Consider the following 13763-nt stretch of genomic DNA (forward strand, 5'->3'; position numbering starts at 1 on the left):
GTGAAATGGAATAACACTTTGCTTTCAAGAACTACTTATGGATTAAAGCTTACCCTCCGAAATGTTAGTAATTATTTAAATAAAGGTAACACCCAAGCCTAGACACTGCCCCTCCCTTCACCACTGCAATTGTTGAATTCCTTTCCTGGTCTTTCATGCAGATGCTCAGAAACAGGGTGGGGCCCTGGTCTTGCAAAGCAAGGGGAAGGGAATCTGTGCTGTAAAGAAAACTCAATTAATCCTTCATATTCTAGTTTTCCAGTATCCTTCACAAATACCTTTGAAACAATCATGTTGTTAAGAGTGCCACTTTTATTTTTAATATTAGGATTTAGCTTTAAACCTTTGTGTCAAACCAAATGTGCTGTGCACAAGCATGGATGACAGGTATCGAAATGAAGGTGACAAGTCAAGGGACTGGGAAATACCTCCCTGGAGAAGAAAGTGAGGGGGAGACTAGCTTCTCTATGAATGTCTCTGGTGATGCTTATATTAATTTATTAATTTTTTTTTACAAGTACAGTTCAAGTCTACAAGTAAAATCCCACCATGCTAAGCCATGCTAGTTCCCTTATGAGTCAGCAGGCCACTAAGCAGTTCAGTCGGAGCAGAAAGAGTAAATGGGCAAGAGCTGTCTTTGGACACACCCATTTTACTAATCCTGACTGATTTTTTTTTTTTTTTAATCATCTTTGGTGTCTGACCTCAGAACTTGCATCAAAAACTGCACCCTCCCAGCTCTACCAAGAAAAATTAGGCTGGGGTGTGGACCTACTACCCTTCAGCTCTTTTACTGAGTGCAATTGAATTAGAGCTTATTTATTCCTAAATGGGCAACTCCTGCTTCATTTTCTCTCCAGTCTGCATGTTATCAGCTTGACATTCCCTTCAGTGGCATATGACAAATCAAATTGGCCATCATTGCACTCCTCAAAGGAGGATGTTTTCTGTTTCCCAGGACTGCTTCCTTCACTCTTACAATCATAGGCACACCAGAAAAAGACCCCTTTTCCCCCCTTAATATTTTTGTTTGTTTGGAGTGGGGAGGAAGCTTGGTAAGAAATAATGAGTAAATACAACTCATCATAAATCAAGGAAAGCAATGGATAGCCATAAAGTCAAAGGCAGTCTCAAAATACAATTCAAATACCTGTGCCTTAAGGAATTTGTCAAATAAGCAGATATTATTGTCTTGGGAAAACTTTACCAAAACACAAAGTAAATTATTTTTTCACATCTTTTTGCATGATTCAGCACTTTGAATTCTCATTTCTGCCCCAAAGTTAAAAGATAAAAGAATATTTTCTGGGTGCCTTAAAACCTCACACACTCTTTTACTGAGCCATCTGCACTTCTGTTACTACAGGAGCATATCAGAAATACCGAGGGCCACTGGTTTGCTGCCGCAACGTCTAGTGACCACCTCAGAGTCGCTCAGTTTCTCTCTCTAGCACATAAGTGGTACTCGGGAACGGAATGACCGGCCACGGAGGCTTCGCCACACACGCAGCCCCACACACGCAAGCACACCTGTCTAGCCCCTGACAGCTGCAGCCACACATTCCCACCTGATGTCTTTGCAACCTTTGTCAAGTATCTCAAGACAAGAATTTCCCAAAGCCCTACCCCCCACCCCAAATCAAAGCTCTCGCCCAAGCCCGGGACCAGTAGGAGCATCCAAAGAAGGCCGAGGGGGCGAGAGACCTCGGAATCGCTCTGCAAGCTTGACCTAGACATCACACAAATCCACGTCTGCATTCGAGGACCCTGATGTCTCCCGCACTGTCCCCGCAGCATCCCACGCCTGCTGTGTGCACTCACCTGCCAGTAAACGAGTCACACAGCTTGGCGGTCCAGACTTCCATCGCGACCTCGGTGGGCGAGCTTCTACACTGGATGCTCCCGGGCGGCAGGGATCACCGGCCAGCGCTGAGCAGGGCGGTGGGATGCAGGGAGCCGGCAGTAGGAGCGCGCCCGGGCGGGTCCGCGCCGAGCCCAAGCGAGCGGGCGAGCGGGGCGGGAGGGGCCATTTGTAACCGAGCAGACGCTACCACCGCCCCTTACTCGCGGGGGGCGGGGGCGGGCGGTCAGGTGACAGCGGCCCACCCTCCGCCGCGAGCCGGGTGGTTCCTGCCCGGGAGGAGCCCCCTGGCGCGCTCTGATTGGAACTCCGCCGCAGTGGCGGGGGAGGGGACACGTGACCACCCGGCCGGGCAGCCCCGCGCGCCCCACCCGCGTTGGGCACCCCATCTTCCTCTTGGAAAAGCCGGGGGACACAGAGAAGGCGGGGGAGCACGCGGGTGCAGGCGAGCCTACCAGCCCCTTTAGCTGCAATGCTGGTGATCCCGGTCGCCGAACCCGGGGAGGAAGGGCTCCCACAGTGAAGCCAGCCTGCCTTCACTGTCCTCCCGCCCTGCCCTTGGCCGCTGCACCCTCCCTTCGGCTGCAGTACCCGCCCCCACACCTCCAGGCACGGACACTCAGTGTAGACCAGTGCCACTCCATGGATGCCAGTGCCACTTAAGAGTGTTCTCTTTTCGTCCCCTTTTCCTCCCACCGTCTCCTCTCTACACCAGCATATTGTACCTAAGAGAAACTCAAGGCCATGCTTGGCAGACACCGCCCAGTCCCAAGATTTGGGAGGACCCCTCACCCCGACCACGCCCCGGGATGCCTGAGGGCGGCTCCCAGATCTTAATGCTAAGGGACTCGGGCCTGCTCCCTTGGAAGAAAGAAGCACTGTAGTGTCGGCAGTGTCTCTGTCCGCTCCAAGAAGCAGGCCGGATGCAAGGGGAGAGAACCGTCATCTGGGTGCGATTTCAGTTCACAGCCTATGGGAGCATGTTGCTAGTAAAGGTCAAATTAAAACACATAAGCTGGTGGCGCGGCAGGGACGCGCCACATGGTCGTGGGAAGCCCGGCTGTTAATTATCCATAACGAGCATCGCTTTTCTTCTGTGGGAGAATGGGGTCGTGCGACAGCCCCCCATTCCCCGGAGTTGCGTGCTGTTCTAAGCTCTGGTTCTCCCGCAGAGAGAGTGGATTCCGCAGTCTTGCGTTCCACCTCCCCGTGACCCCCCTCTCCTGGCTGCACCAACCTAGAAGGCAGGAATTCGGAGAAAATGCGGTGTCACGTCCGCCGGTAAACCCGCGGACGCCTGCGCCAACCCCCAGCAACATGTGGGGACCGTGAATCGGGAGTCCGCTCTCCGCTTAGATGGTTATATGGGAATACTTATGTTATTATTTATTATAACCAAATTGGAGGGAGAAGTCTGTCACTACACTGGTTTCTCTCGAACGTGTGTCCAAGGGAGTTTTGTTCTTGATTTGGGCGGGGACGCGCTTTCCAGCCAAGCCCGGCTGGCACTTTCCTGAGCCCTAGGCACGGATGGGGAGAGCAAGGGAGAAGACAACGGGCACTTGGTCTTTGGGTGTTCTGCCTTCGCTCCCTACTTCGACCAGTTGAACAACGCGTTCCTGGTCCCTAGAAGACTTTCCAACCGAAATGTTACTCAGACATTACTGAAGGGGGGAACTTGGACCCATTTGTTCCTGGGCTTCACCGAGCATAAAACAAGTGTGAAGCAGGTTTACTTGAGAAGGGAGTTTACCTGTAAGACTTCAGGCACAAACTCTAGGTAAGAGAACCTTTGAGGACGCTGAAAATCTATCCATTGTTAAGTTGGGGACAGTGGTAGGGGGAGAGCTAATATAAAAAGAAATGGACCTATTAAATGAATAAGGAGCATCTTATTTTTCAGGTGACACCTCGCTACCCTTGAGTCCTCCCCTCCCCTCGATCCATTTCTTCAAACCACAAAGGTTGAAGAACTATAAGCCCGGGGGTGCTCTATTAAAAAGAACTTTTTAATCAGGAAGGCAGGTAAGTTTTGCATTTCCAGGTGTTCATTTTTATATAACCACCACGTTAAAATGGAAGGTTTGTTATAACAAGAGAATCCCAGAGAACAGGATGCAGAGAATTTTCACAATTAAAAAAATAAACTTCCTCCCTGCCCTCCCTGACAGCTACTTCCGCATGAGCTGGGGACAGGTGGTGGTGGTGATGGGGTGGGGGTGGGGGGGTTATGGGCACTCTGGGTGCGCTGGTGAGTTGGCTGGGCCGCTTGCTGCGGCACTTCCAGAAGAGGTAATTTCTGAGGAAATCTGACGCGAATCTGGATTTAAAATCCATTCTCTAGGATGCGACACCCCAGAAGCCCAGATAGAAGGCTAACATGGTCTCAGTACCTCAAAGAGGTGTGTTTTTAAACTTGAACTCTGGACCATTTTATTCTTGAAATGCTTTGTCTTGCACGTCTGGGAGTTATTCTGCAGGGATGAATGCATCTGTCTCCTCCTCTCTCTCCTTTTCTCCCTCTCTCCCAGTCTCACTTACATACACACCCACATGAAGTCCAAAGCGGAGGGAGGTACGGGGCACCTCGGACTTTTACGGGCTCTGCCCTTGGGAAGCAGTGGGAAGGGGACAGCCTCAGTGTGGCTGCTGATGTGCGGCAGGTTGCTCTGAAAGGCCCTCCTCCGGCTGCTTTGGGAGTGCCGAGCTGCTAACGGAGGCTCCCTGGCGTCCGGAGGGACCCAGAGCAGTGGATGCAGTGAAGGGTAGGTGTCTTGGGACAGCAAGACTGGAGAAGGTCAGGCGAGTTCTCCGGATTCCGAGTTCATCTATCTACAGGGTCACGCTCTGTTGAGAAAATGCACGATACCCGAGAGGAAGCGAGTGACACTGACCAAGTGTCCGTTCAGGGCCAAGCCGCGCGTGGTAGAGGGGGTCTCGAGGCCCTTGGCTCTCGGCTCCTCCGCAGCGGAGGCTGTCACTTGAGCCGCTGCTGAATCTTTGCGTTTAGCGTCCTCCGGTGGCATGGTCCAGGGTTTGAGGAGCAGAAACTGAGAACAGGAGCAACTCACTGTGGGTTTGGAGTGACCACGCCTTCGGGTTGTGAAAACTGCCGCATGGTGACTTGGGGGCGGGGAGGGTAACAAAATGCGGAATTTATCCTGTTTTTTTTAACCTAAAATGAAGTGAGTAGTCCTAAGCGCAAAAAAAAAAAAAAAAAAAAGGTTCTCTGCTAGGACCTTGGAGCTATGGGGGAGGGGGAATAGTAGCTTTAGGACAACCCAGGGTATGCTCAATTTACCCATGTCGGGTCGCATTCTCTGGAATTCTACCCCAGGGGAAGCTCCGCTGCCCCAGAGGTCATCTTGCATTATGACACCCTGCAGTTAGTTGCCCTCCAACCTCCAAGTCCCCACGGTCAAATCCCTCAGCACTGGCTAGAACCAGCAAAAGTCTGGGCCCTTGATCCTTTACCTGGACCCTTTTCCTCTCTAGACCAGGCTAAAACCAGTAGGGACCGCAGTGCGGTTGATGGGTACCTCGCTGCCCCCGCCAGCTCCTCCTTGGACTACCTCCTCCTTGCACCAAACCAACTGAGGACTAGAGGCTGCTACAGTGGGGCCACAGCATTCCAGTACTTTCCGTCCCCTCCCCCTTGGCCACACCTCAGCTACTCACCTCTCCCCGCCCCCCTCATTTGTCCCCAGCGAGCTCCCTGCTCCAGCCCCTCCAGGGTCTGTGGAAGCTAAGCTCCCTGTGCAGGCATTGGGAGCGCACACGACGGCGATTCGCAACCCTACACTTGTCCCAGCTCGGGGTCCACCCACTAGGAACCCGCCGGCTCCGGAAGGTCCCCAGCACCACTCTCTGGGTCTAGGCTGCGGGTGTAGTAACCTCAAAGCCCCAAGGAGCCCCTGTTGGTCAGTGTCCATCCCACACTTTTTCCCAAGCCAGGGGTTTAGCCAGCTGGGAAACCCCTTTCGTTCCAAGCCTGTACCCACAACCATCCCCGGACAAAGCCGTCCTCTTCCCAGTTTCCTCCACCCGAACGCGAAGGAGGCCCTGGCATCGGGGGAAAAAACGCGCGTGGAGAGCGCCTCCAGGCGCCGGGCCGCTGTGTGGTCCCGGTCCCTGGCCCTGCCTGCTAGGTTCTGGGCTGTAGCTGCGAGCACTGCCTGAGTAGGGCAGTCACCGCACCCGCTGTTCCAGCGCCGGCACAGGACACAGCGGCGCTGCAAAAAGGAGGCAGGGCAGCACCGGCTCCTGAACACCCACGTGCCCCTCGTGTGCACCCCAGGCCTGCAGATGCTACCGGGCTGGCGCCGCCGGGATTTCTAGGCGGCTCCACCCTCCCTGGTCGCTACGCCTTGTTCCCTGCATTCGCAGCCTCCTTGGCGTCTGCACCGCAGCATCCAAGACCCGGCGCTCTGCAAGCGGGACTGCCCAACACGCCGGCGGGCCGCTGCCGGGAGGCCTCACTTCCCGATCGGTCCGGCACTCACCTTTCCCTGTGAATGGAGGGGTTCAGTCACTGCGCCAGGGCTATTCACCCGCCGCCCACAGTCTCCTGGAGGGTGCAGCAGGAGGGTGTTCCCTAGGCGCCAGCACCCTCCTCATATCCTTCTCTGGCTTTCTGCACAGCACCTTCTTCAGCCGGCCACCCTCCCTGACAGTAGGGGATGCATAGCTCTTGCTCCCTCTTTCTTCTGCTTTCTCTCTCACGCTCTCGCACCAACGCCCACCTATACGTTCACCTGAGCGCCAGGGCCAGTAATCTCCCTCTCGAACACCTAATTTCAGCACTAAGCAGCGCACATCATGTCGCTGTCAGCAAGTTGAGGGGGTGGCACTTATGAGCTAGGTGATTTCCCAAAATTTAAGAAATAACCTTCTGCCCCTCGCTTTTGTGTGCTTAACAGGATTACTGTGTTTAAAAAAAAGCATCCACACATTTGAAAAATAGTAAAGTATTTAAGATAACCACACAATTGTAGAAGAAATAATACACAAAGATCCTATGCACCTTTTTACTCAGTTTCCCTTAATGGTAACAGTTATCCAAACTGTGGTACAATATCACAACCAGGATATTAGCATTAATACAATCCTTGTTAGTTAGATTTCTCCACTGTTATTGTACCCCCCTCTCTTTGTGTGTATATATAATTAGTTCTGTATAATTTTCATGCATGAAATTTTATGTCTCCACCATCACAGTCAAGACAACAGAACCCAACCCACCACAGGATCCCTCTTGGTGCCATATATAATACACCTACCTGGCAGAAGAGGCAACCCCTGACAACCACTAATCTGTTTTCCTCCCCACCCCACCCCCTTCTAATTTTGTCATTTCAAGAATGTTGAATAAGGGCTGGGGCTGGGGCTCAGTGGTAGCCCACTTGCCTGGCATGTGTAAGGCACTGGGTTCGATTATCAGCACCACATATAAATAAATAAAGGTTTTATCAACAACTTAAAAAAACTTTTAAAAAAAGAATGTTGGATAAGTGGGATTATATAGTAATGTAGTCTTTTGGGAATTATATTTTTGACTCAGCATTATTCCCTAGAAATTCACCCAAGTTATTGTATGCAATCAATAGTTCATTCTTTTTTGTGCTGGAAAATAGTCATGATATGGAAGAACCACAAAGATAGTTTGTTCAATCATTCACGTTGTGAAGGACTCCTCCAAGAGTTGCCTCTAGATTTTGGCTCTTCCAAATAAAGCTGCTTCCAGCATTAGCATACAGGTTTTTATGGGAACGTAGATTTCTCTGGGATAAATGCCCATGAAGGCAATTGCCGGGTTATATGTTAAGCACAACTTTAGTTTTATAAGAGACTGCCATACTCTTCCAGAATGCCTGTACCATTTTACAATCTCATCATTGGAAGCATTTAATGGTGTCACTATTTTTTATTTTACCCATTCTGAGAGACTTAGTAATATCTCAAGGAAATTTGCATTTCCCTGATGGTTAATGATGTTGAACATCTTTTTTTATGTGCTGATTTGCCATCTGTATACCCTTTTCCTTTTATGAAATGTCTGTTCAAGTCTTTTGCCCATATTTTAATTAGGGTTGGGGCTTTTTGTTGTTTTTTTGTTTGTTTTTGATTTTTTTTACTGTTGTGTTTTGAAGAGTTCTTCATATATGCTAGAACAAGTCCTTTGTGAGATTCATGATATGCAAACACTTTATCCCAGTCTCTAGTTTGTCTGCCCATCCTCTTCACATGGGCTTTTGCAGAGTAAAAGTTTCCAGTTTTGATGGGCTTCATTTTAGCAATCTATCATTTTATATATCCAGTTTTTGGTATCAAGTCTAGGAACTTTTGACTGTCCATAAGACCTGAAGATTTTCTCCAATTGTAAAAGTAAGTTCTATAGTTTTATATTTTACATTGAAGTCTCTGATTCATCTTGAGATAATTTTTCTACAATGTGTGTTTAGATTGAGGTGTATTTTTTTTTTTTTTTTGCCTGTGGATACCCAGTTGTCCCAACATTTGTTGCATTTGTGAAATTTTATGTCTTCACCATCACAGTCAAGACAACAGAACCCAACTCACCACAGGATCCCTCTTGATGCCATGTATAACTACACCTACCTGGCAGAAGAGGCAACCCCTGACAACCACTAATCTGTTTTTCTTTTGTTTTCTTCTAATTTTGTCATTTGTTGCAAGGATATTGTTTCTCCTCCATTGAATTGCTTTTGCAGGATTATCTTTTTTAACTCAATTGACATACTTTTGTGAGTCTATTTCTTTATTCTATATTCTGCTCCATCAATCTATGTGTCTATCCCTTCACCAACACCACACCATTTTCATTATTGTAGCTATATGGTAAGCCTTAACATCAGGTAGAATTAATTTTTCTTCTTTTTAAAAAACTATTCTAGATCTTGTGCCATCCCACATACATTTTAGAAAAGGTGTTTCTATGAAGAAGAAGAAGAAGAAGAGGAGGAGGGGGGGGAATCTGGGATTTTGCTAGAAATCACATCATTTATAGATCAATTTGGGGAAAAGTGGACATCTTTTCTATGTCAAGTTTTTATGAAAATGATGAAAATGGTATATCTTTTCATTTATTTAGGCCTTCAATGATTTATTTCATCAGCATTTTAGACTTTTCAGCACAAAGATCTTATTCATTGTTTTGTTGGACTTATACCTTAGGATTTCATTTTTTTGTAGCACTTATAAATGTTGTTGTATTTTAAATTTTGGTTTCCACATGATTACTGTTGATGTATAGAAATAAAATTGAAATTTACATGTGTTGATCTTGTATTCTGTGACCATACAGAATTTACTTGTCTCTTCTAGGAGTATTCTGTGTAGATAATCAAGTTTTCTGAAAATGGGGTCAGTTTTATTTCTTCCTTTTCAATCTGTGTGCTATCTATTGTTGTGGTGTTTTTTGTTTTTCTTGTCTTATTTCAATGGCTAGGAATTCCAGTACTATATTGAATAGGAATGGTGAAACAGATAACTTTGCATTATTCTTGACCTTAGGGGAAAAATGTCAATCTTTTACTTTGTTTTAGATGTTGGATTTTTGAAGATGCTTTTTCTCAAGTTGAGATAATTTTTCCTCTATTCCTAACTTGCTTAGATTTTTTTTTTTTTTTTTTTTGAGGAGGAGGAGGAAAAAATTATTTGAATGCTCACAGTTTCAGAGGTCTTAGTCCACAGAAGGAACTCCATTCCTCAGGGCTCAAGGTGAGATAGAACATCATGGTGGAAGAGTGTGGCAGAGGGAAGCAGTTTACATGATGATCAGAAAGCAGGGAGAGAGAGGTCTCCACTTGCCAGATACAAATATATACCCCATAGCCACACCCCTAATGCCTCATCTCTTCCAGTTACCATTCAAGTTAATCCCATCATGGGATCAATACACTGATTGGTTTAATATTCTCATAACCTCATCATTTTTTCTCTGAACTTTGATACATTGTCTCACACATTTGGTTTTGGTGGAACCTCATATCTAAACCATAACATTCTGCCCCTGGCCCCCAAAAGCTCATACCCATCTGACAATGCAAAATACATTTAGTCCATTCCCAAGAGTCCTTATAGTTTTAACAGTTCCAAGACTGCTCAAAGCTCAAGTCCGAAGTCTTCTCTGAGGCTCAAGGCAATCTCGCATTGTGAGCTCCTATGAAATTAAAAGCAATTTACAGGTATCCAATATATAAATGTACTGAGTAAACATTTCCATTTGCAAAAATAGGGGCATAGAAAAGAGGGGTCAGTTTTATTTCTTATTTATTTTATTCTTATAATATTTACTTACTTATTTTTGGTTCTTGCAAAACAAGACTGAAATCCATCTGGGCAAATAGGTCTTGTGGTTCTGTGCCTGGCATCGGGAGCACATGGCATGATGTCCTCCCCTGTGGTCTTGTTGGGTGCAAACACAAGTGGCCTTTCTGTTGGCTTGTCTCTGCTCAATTCCTGCAGCTTTCCTAGGATGATGCCCCACGTTACTGGCATTTCTTAATCTAGAGGGTCTCCACTGCAGCTTTGGCTTCTTCCTCATATCTCCATACTTTAGCTTCTTGGGGGCTGTTTGCAGGGACTCTGTCACTGCTGCACTTTGTCTCCCAGGCCTTCCTGTGAAATCTTGGTGGGAGCCTCCATGTACCCCTAACTCCAGCATCCTGCATTCCTATAGAGCCAGTACCAGGTTGATGCCCAGGTCTGTTGCCATCTCCAGCAGTACCCAAGATTCTAGGCATCCTGGTTGCAGCAGTCTCTTCTTGCTTAGATTTTTTGACAGTAAATAATTGGCTAGAGTGCCTTTTCTACATCAATTGATATGATCTTATGATATGGCAAATTGATACTATTTGTTGATTTTCAAATGTTGAACTAAATTTCTGACCTGTAATAAATTCTACTTGGTCATGGCATATTTGTCTTCTTAGATATATGTTTGGGTTCAATTTCGTTGAGGATGTTTGCATCTAAGTTCATGAATGATATTGACATGAGCTTTATTTTTTTTAATGTTTGGTTTTGGTACTGAATTCTTTTCAAGTAAATTGGGGAATATTCCCTTCTCTTATATTTTAAGGAATATATTGTACAAAATTCTTCTTTAAATGTTTGGTAGAATTCTCTTGTAAAACTATTTAGCCCTAGAATTTTTTGAAAATAAGTTTTTTTTTTTAAATGATAAATTTAATTTATTTAATGGTTATAGGACTATTCAAATGATCTATTTCATGTTAGTAGAGTTTTGGTCATTTATGATTTTCAGGAAATTGGTTTACTTTTCTAAGTTCTGTATTTCCAATAAGTTGAACATGGAGTTCTCTGTAGTATTCTCTTATTTTCCTTTTAATGAGTGAAATATCTGTAGTAACATCCCAGTTTCATTCCTGATATTGGTGATTTGTGTCTTCTCTCTTAATATTTGTTAGTTTTTCTAGGGATTTATCAATTTTTTTTTATTTCATTAAAGAATCAGCTTTTTATTTTTATCTGTTTTCCTGGATTGTGTTCTTATTTTCAATGTCATTATTTTTTTTCTCTTATCGTTATTTTTCCTTCCTTATGTTGCTTCAGGTTTGTTTTGGTAGATTTATTCTTGATGCCATTATGCGATGTTCTTTTTGCATCTAATAATTTTCTTTGCTCTAAAGACTACTTTATCTGGTGCCAATATTGTTATTACTACTTTTTAAAAAATTAACATTTGAATAGGTGTGAGGATACAGCTCAGTAGTAGAATATTTATGTAGCATGCACAGACCTTGGATTCAATCCTCAGTACTGGAAAAAAGAAATTAATGGCAGGTCTTTTTCATCCCTTTCATTTCAACTGACCATATTGTAGAGTTTGAAAATTCATAAATTTCTAAAAATTTTTCTCTTTTTTTCTCTAGAAATTGATGAAATTCCAAAATTCATTTTGTTCAATAAAAAGCTTATGATCGTGTGACATTGGATTTGGCAATAATTTCTTGGGTATAAAGCCAAAAGTACAGGTAACAAAAGAAAAAAATAGATAAACTGAACTTCATCAAAATTAAAAACTTAGATAACACACTATTAAGAAAATGAAAAGACAACCCACAGAATAGAAAATATATTTGCAAATTATATATGTAATAAGAGATATAGCCAGATTTGTAACAACCTCTACAATTCAACAACAAAAATACGAATAATCCAAATTTAAAAATAGTCACATATCCCAATGCCTACCCCAGGCAGAGAGATGCCCATGACATTGCATTTTTGAAGAGAAAAAGTACTAGACCTGTCTGACTTAATACAAATGATGGCTTTGTCCAGCCTCAGGGCCCATCTCAAGGCACTACACAAGCACTGTGCATTTCTGCAGAGCATAGCCTCTATACCCTCCATTTGAAGCAGAAATTCCCCCTAACCTAAGAGTTTGATCTTCAGGCTTGCTCAACCACAGAACTCCAGTAATGTTATAACCCAGCCAGGGAATGTACTATAATCCAAATCCTACCCAGTGGTAGGGGATCACAGTGCCCAGTTAGGGGCTCTGCTTGATTGCAGAGCCAAGCCAGGCCATGACTTTGCTGGAGAGTGAAGTTGAGCCAGCAGCCCCATCTAATCCCCACCTGATCTCAGAGAAAAGAAAGCAGCCTAGCGAACTGGAGAATCCATCAGAAAACTCTGCCTTCTCAGGTCATTATCAGTTGGTCTACTCAGAATCACAAGCTAGGCTCAACAGTGAAAGTCTATCCCTGGTAAAGAATACCTAAAATGGCCAGAGAAAATTTCTGTTTCCTTGAATGCACAGAAACCAACATAAGGACACAAGGATGACAAAGAATCAGGGAACCATGATACTACCAAATGATCAAATAAGCAAAAAAATAAAAAACTAATAAAAATTCCAAAAATACACTCTAAAAAAATGGAGATCTATGAAATGAGTGAAAGAAAAAAGAACTCACAATAATCTTATTAAAGAAGTTCAGTGAAGTATAAGAATATAAAGATTTAAAAAATTAATGAAATTTGGAAAACAATGCATAAACAAGATGTGAAGTTTGACCAATAAATAGAAACAATATTTAACAATCAAATAGAAATTCTAGTGATGAAGAATACAATGACCAAACTGAAAATTTTAATACAAAGCTTCAACAGCACACTTGACGAAGCAGAATAAATAATCAGGGAGCTTAAAGGCAGAACATTTGAAATTAAACAATCAGGGAGTGGGGAGAAAAATAATAAAAAGTAACAAAGAAAGCCTATAGGAATTATGGGACACCATTAAGGGAACAAATTTGTTTACTATGAATTAAAAGAAGAGGACAGAGAAAAAGACCTAGAAAGCATATTTAAAGAAATAATGGATGAAAACTTCCTAAATCTGGGAAAAGATGCCAACATCCAGTTATAGGAATCATAGTGGTCCCTAATCAAATTCAGCCCAAAATAAGTTCACCAAGACATATAACAATCAACTATAAAAAAAAATCAAAGACAAAAAATTCTGAGAACAGCAAGTGGTAAGAAATATTACATACAAGGGAGTGTTAATACAGTTATCAGCAGATTTCTTAGCAGAAATTTGAAGACCAGGAGAGAAAGGGATAAAATATTCAATGTCCTGGGGGGAAAAACGTCAGTGAAGACTACTGTACCTTCCAAACTGTCTTTCAGAGATAATGGAGAAATAAGAATTTTACCAGAGAAACAAAAGCCATGGGTTTCATCACTGGTAGATCTGAGTTATACAAATTGCTACAGAGAAATTTTTAAGCTAAAAGGAAAAACTGCTAATAACATAAAACATATGAAAGCACAAAACTCGATGGTATAGGCAATACAGGGTCATATTCAGAATACTCTAGTACTATAACTGTGGCATGCAAAGCAA

The 13763-nt window shown here is 44.2% G+C and overlaps 2 long non-coding RNA genes across 2 annotated transcripts in view; both read right to left on the bottom strand.

The window, feature by feature from the left end:
• Positions 1-2043, bottom strand: part of LOC125613798 — a 116063-nt gene extending 114020 nt beyond the window's left edge. The window contains exon 1 of the long non-coding RNA XR_007344382.1: positions 1822-2043. This is a non-coding gene — a long non-coding RNA (uncharacterized LOC125613798). The remainder of the gene's footprint in view (positions 1-1821) is intronic.
• Positions 2044-4274: 2231 nt separating this feature from the next.
• LOC125613740 lies at positions 4275-6723 on the bottom strand. Its single transcript, XR_007344308.1, has 2 exons — positions 6364-6723; positions 4275-4911 (listed from the first exon to the last, which is right to left on the bottom strand). It is a non-coding gene; the product is annotated as an uncharacterized LOC125613740 (long non-coding RNA).
• Positions 6724-13763: the final 7040 nt, after the last annotated feature.

Source organism: Marmota marmota, unplaced genomic scaffold (genome assembly GCF_001458135.2).
Source record: "Marmota marmota marmota unplaced genomic scaffold, marMar, whole genome shotgun sequence".
Lineage (NCBI taxonomy): Eukaryota > Metazoa > Chordata > Mammalia > Rodentia > Sciuridae > Marmota > Marmota marmota.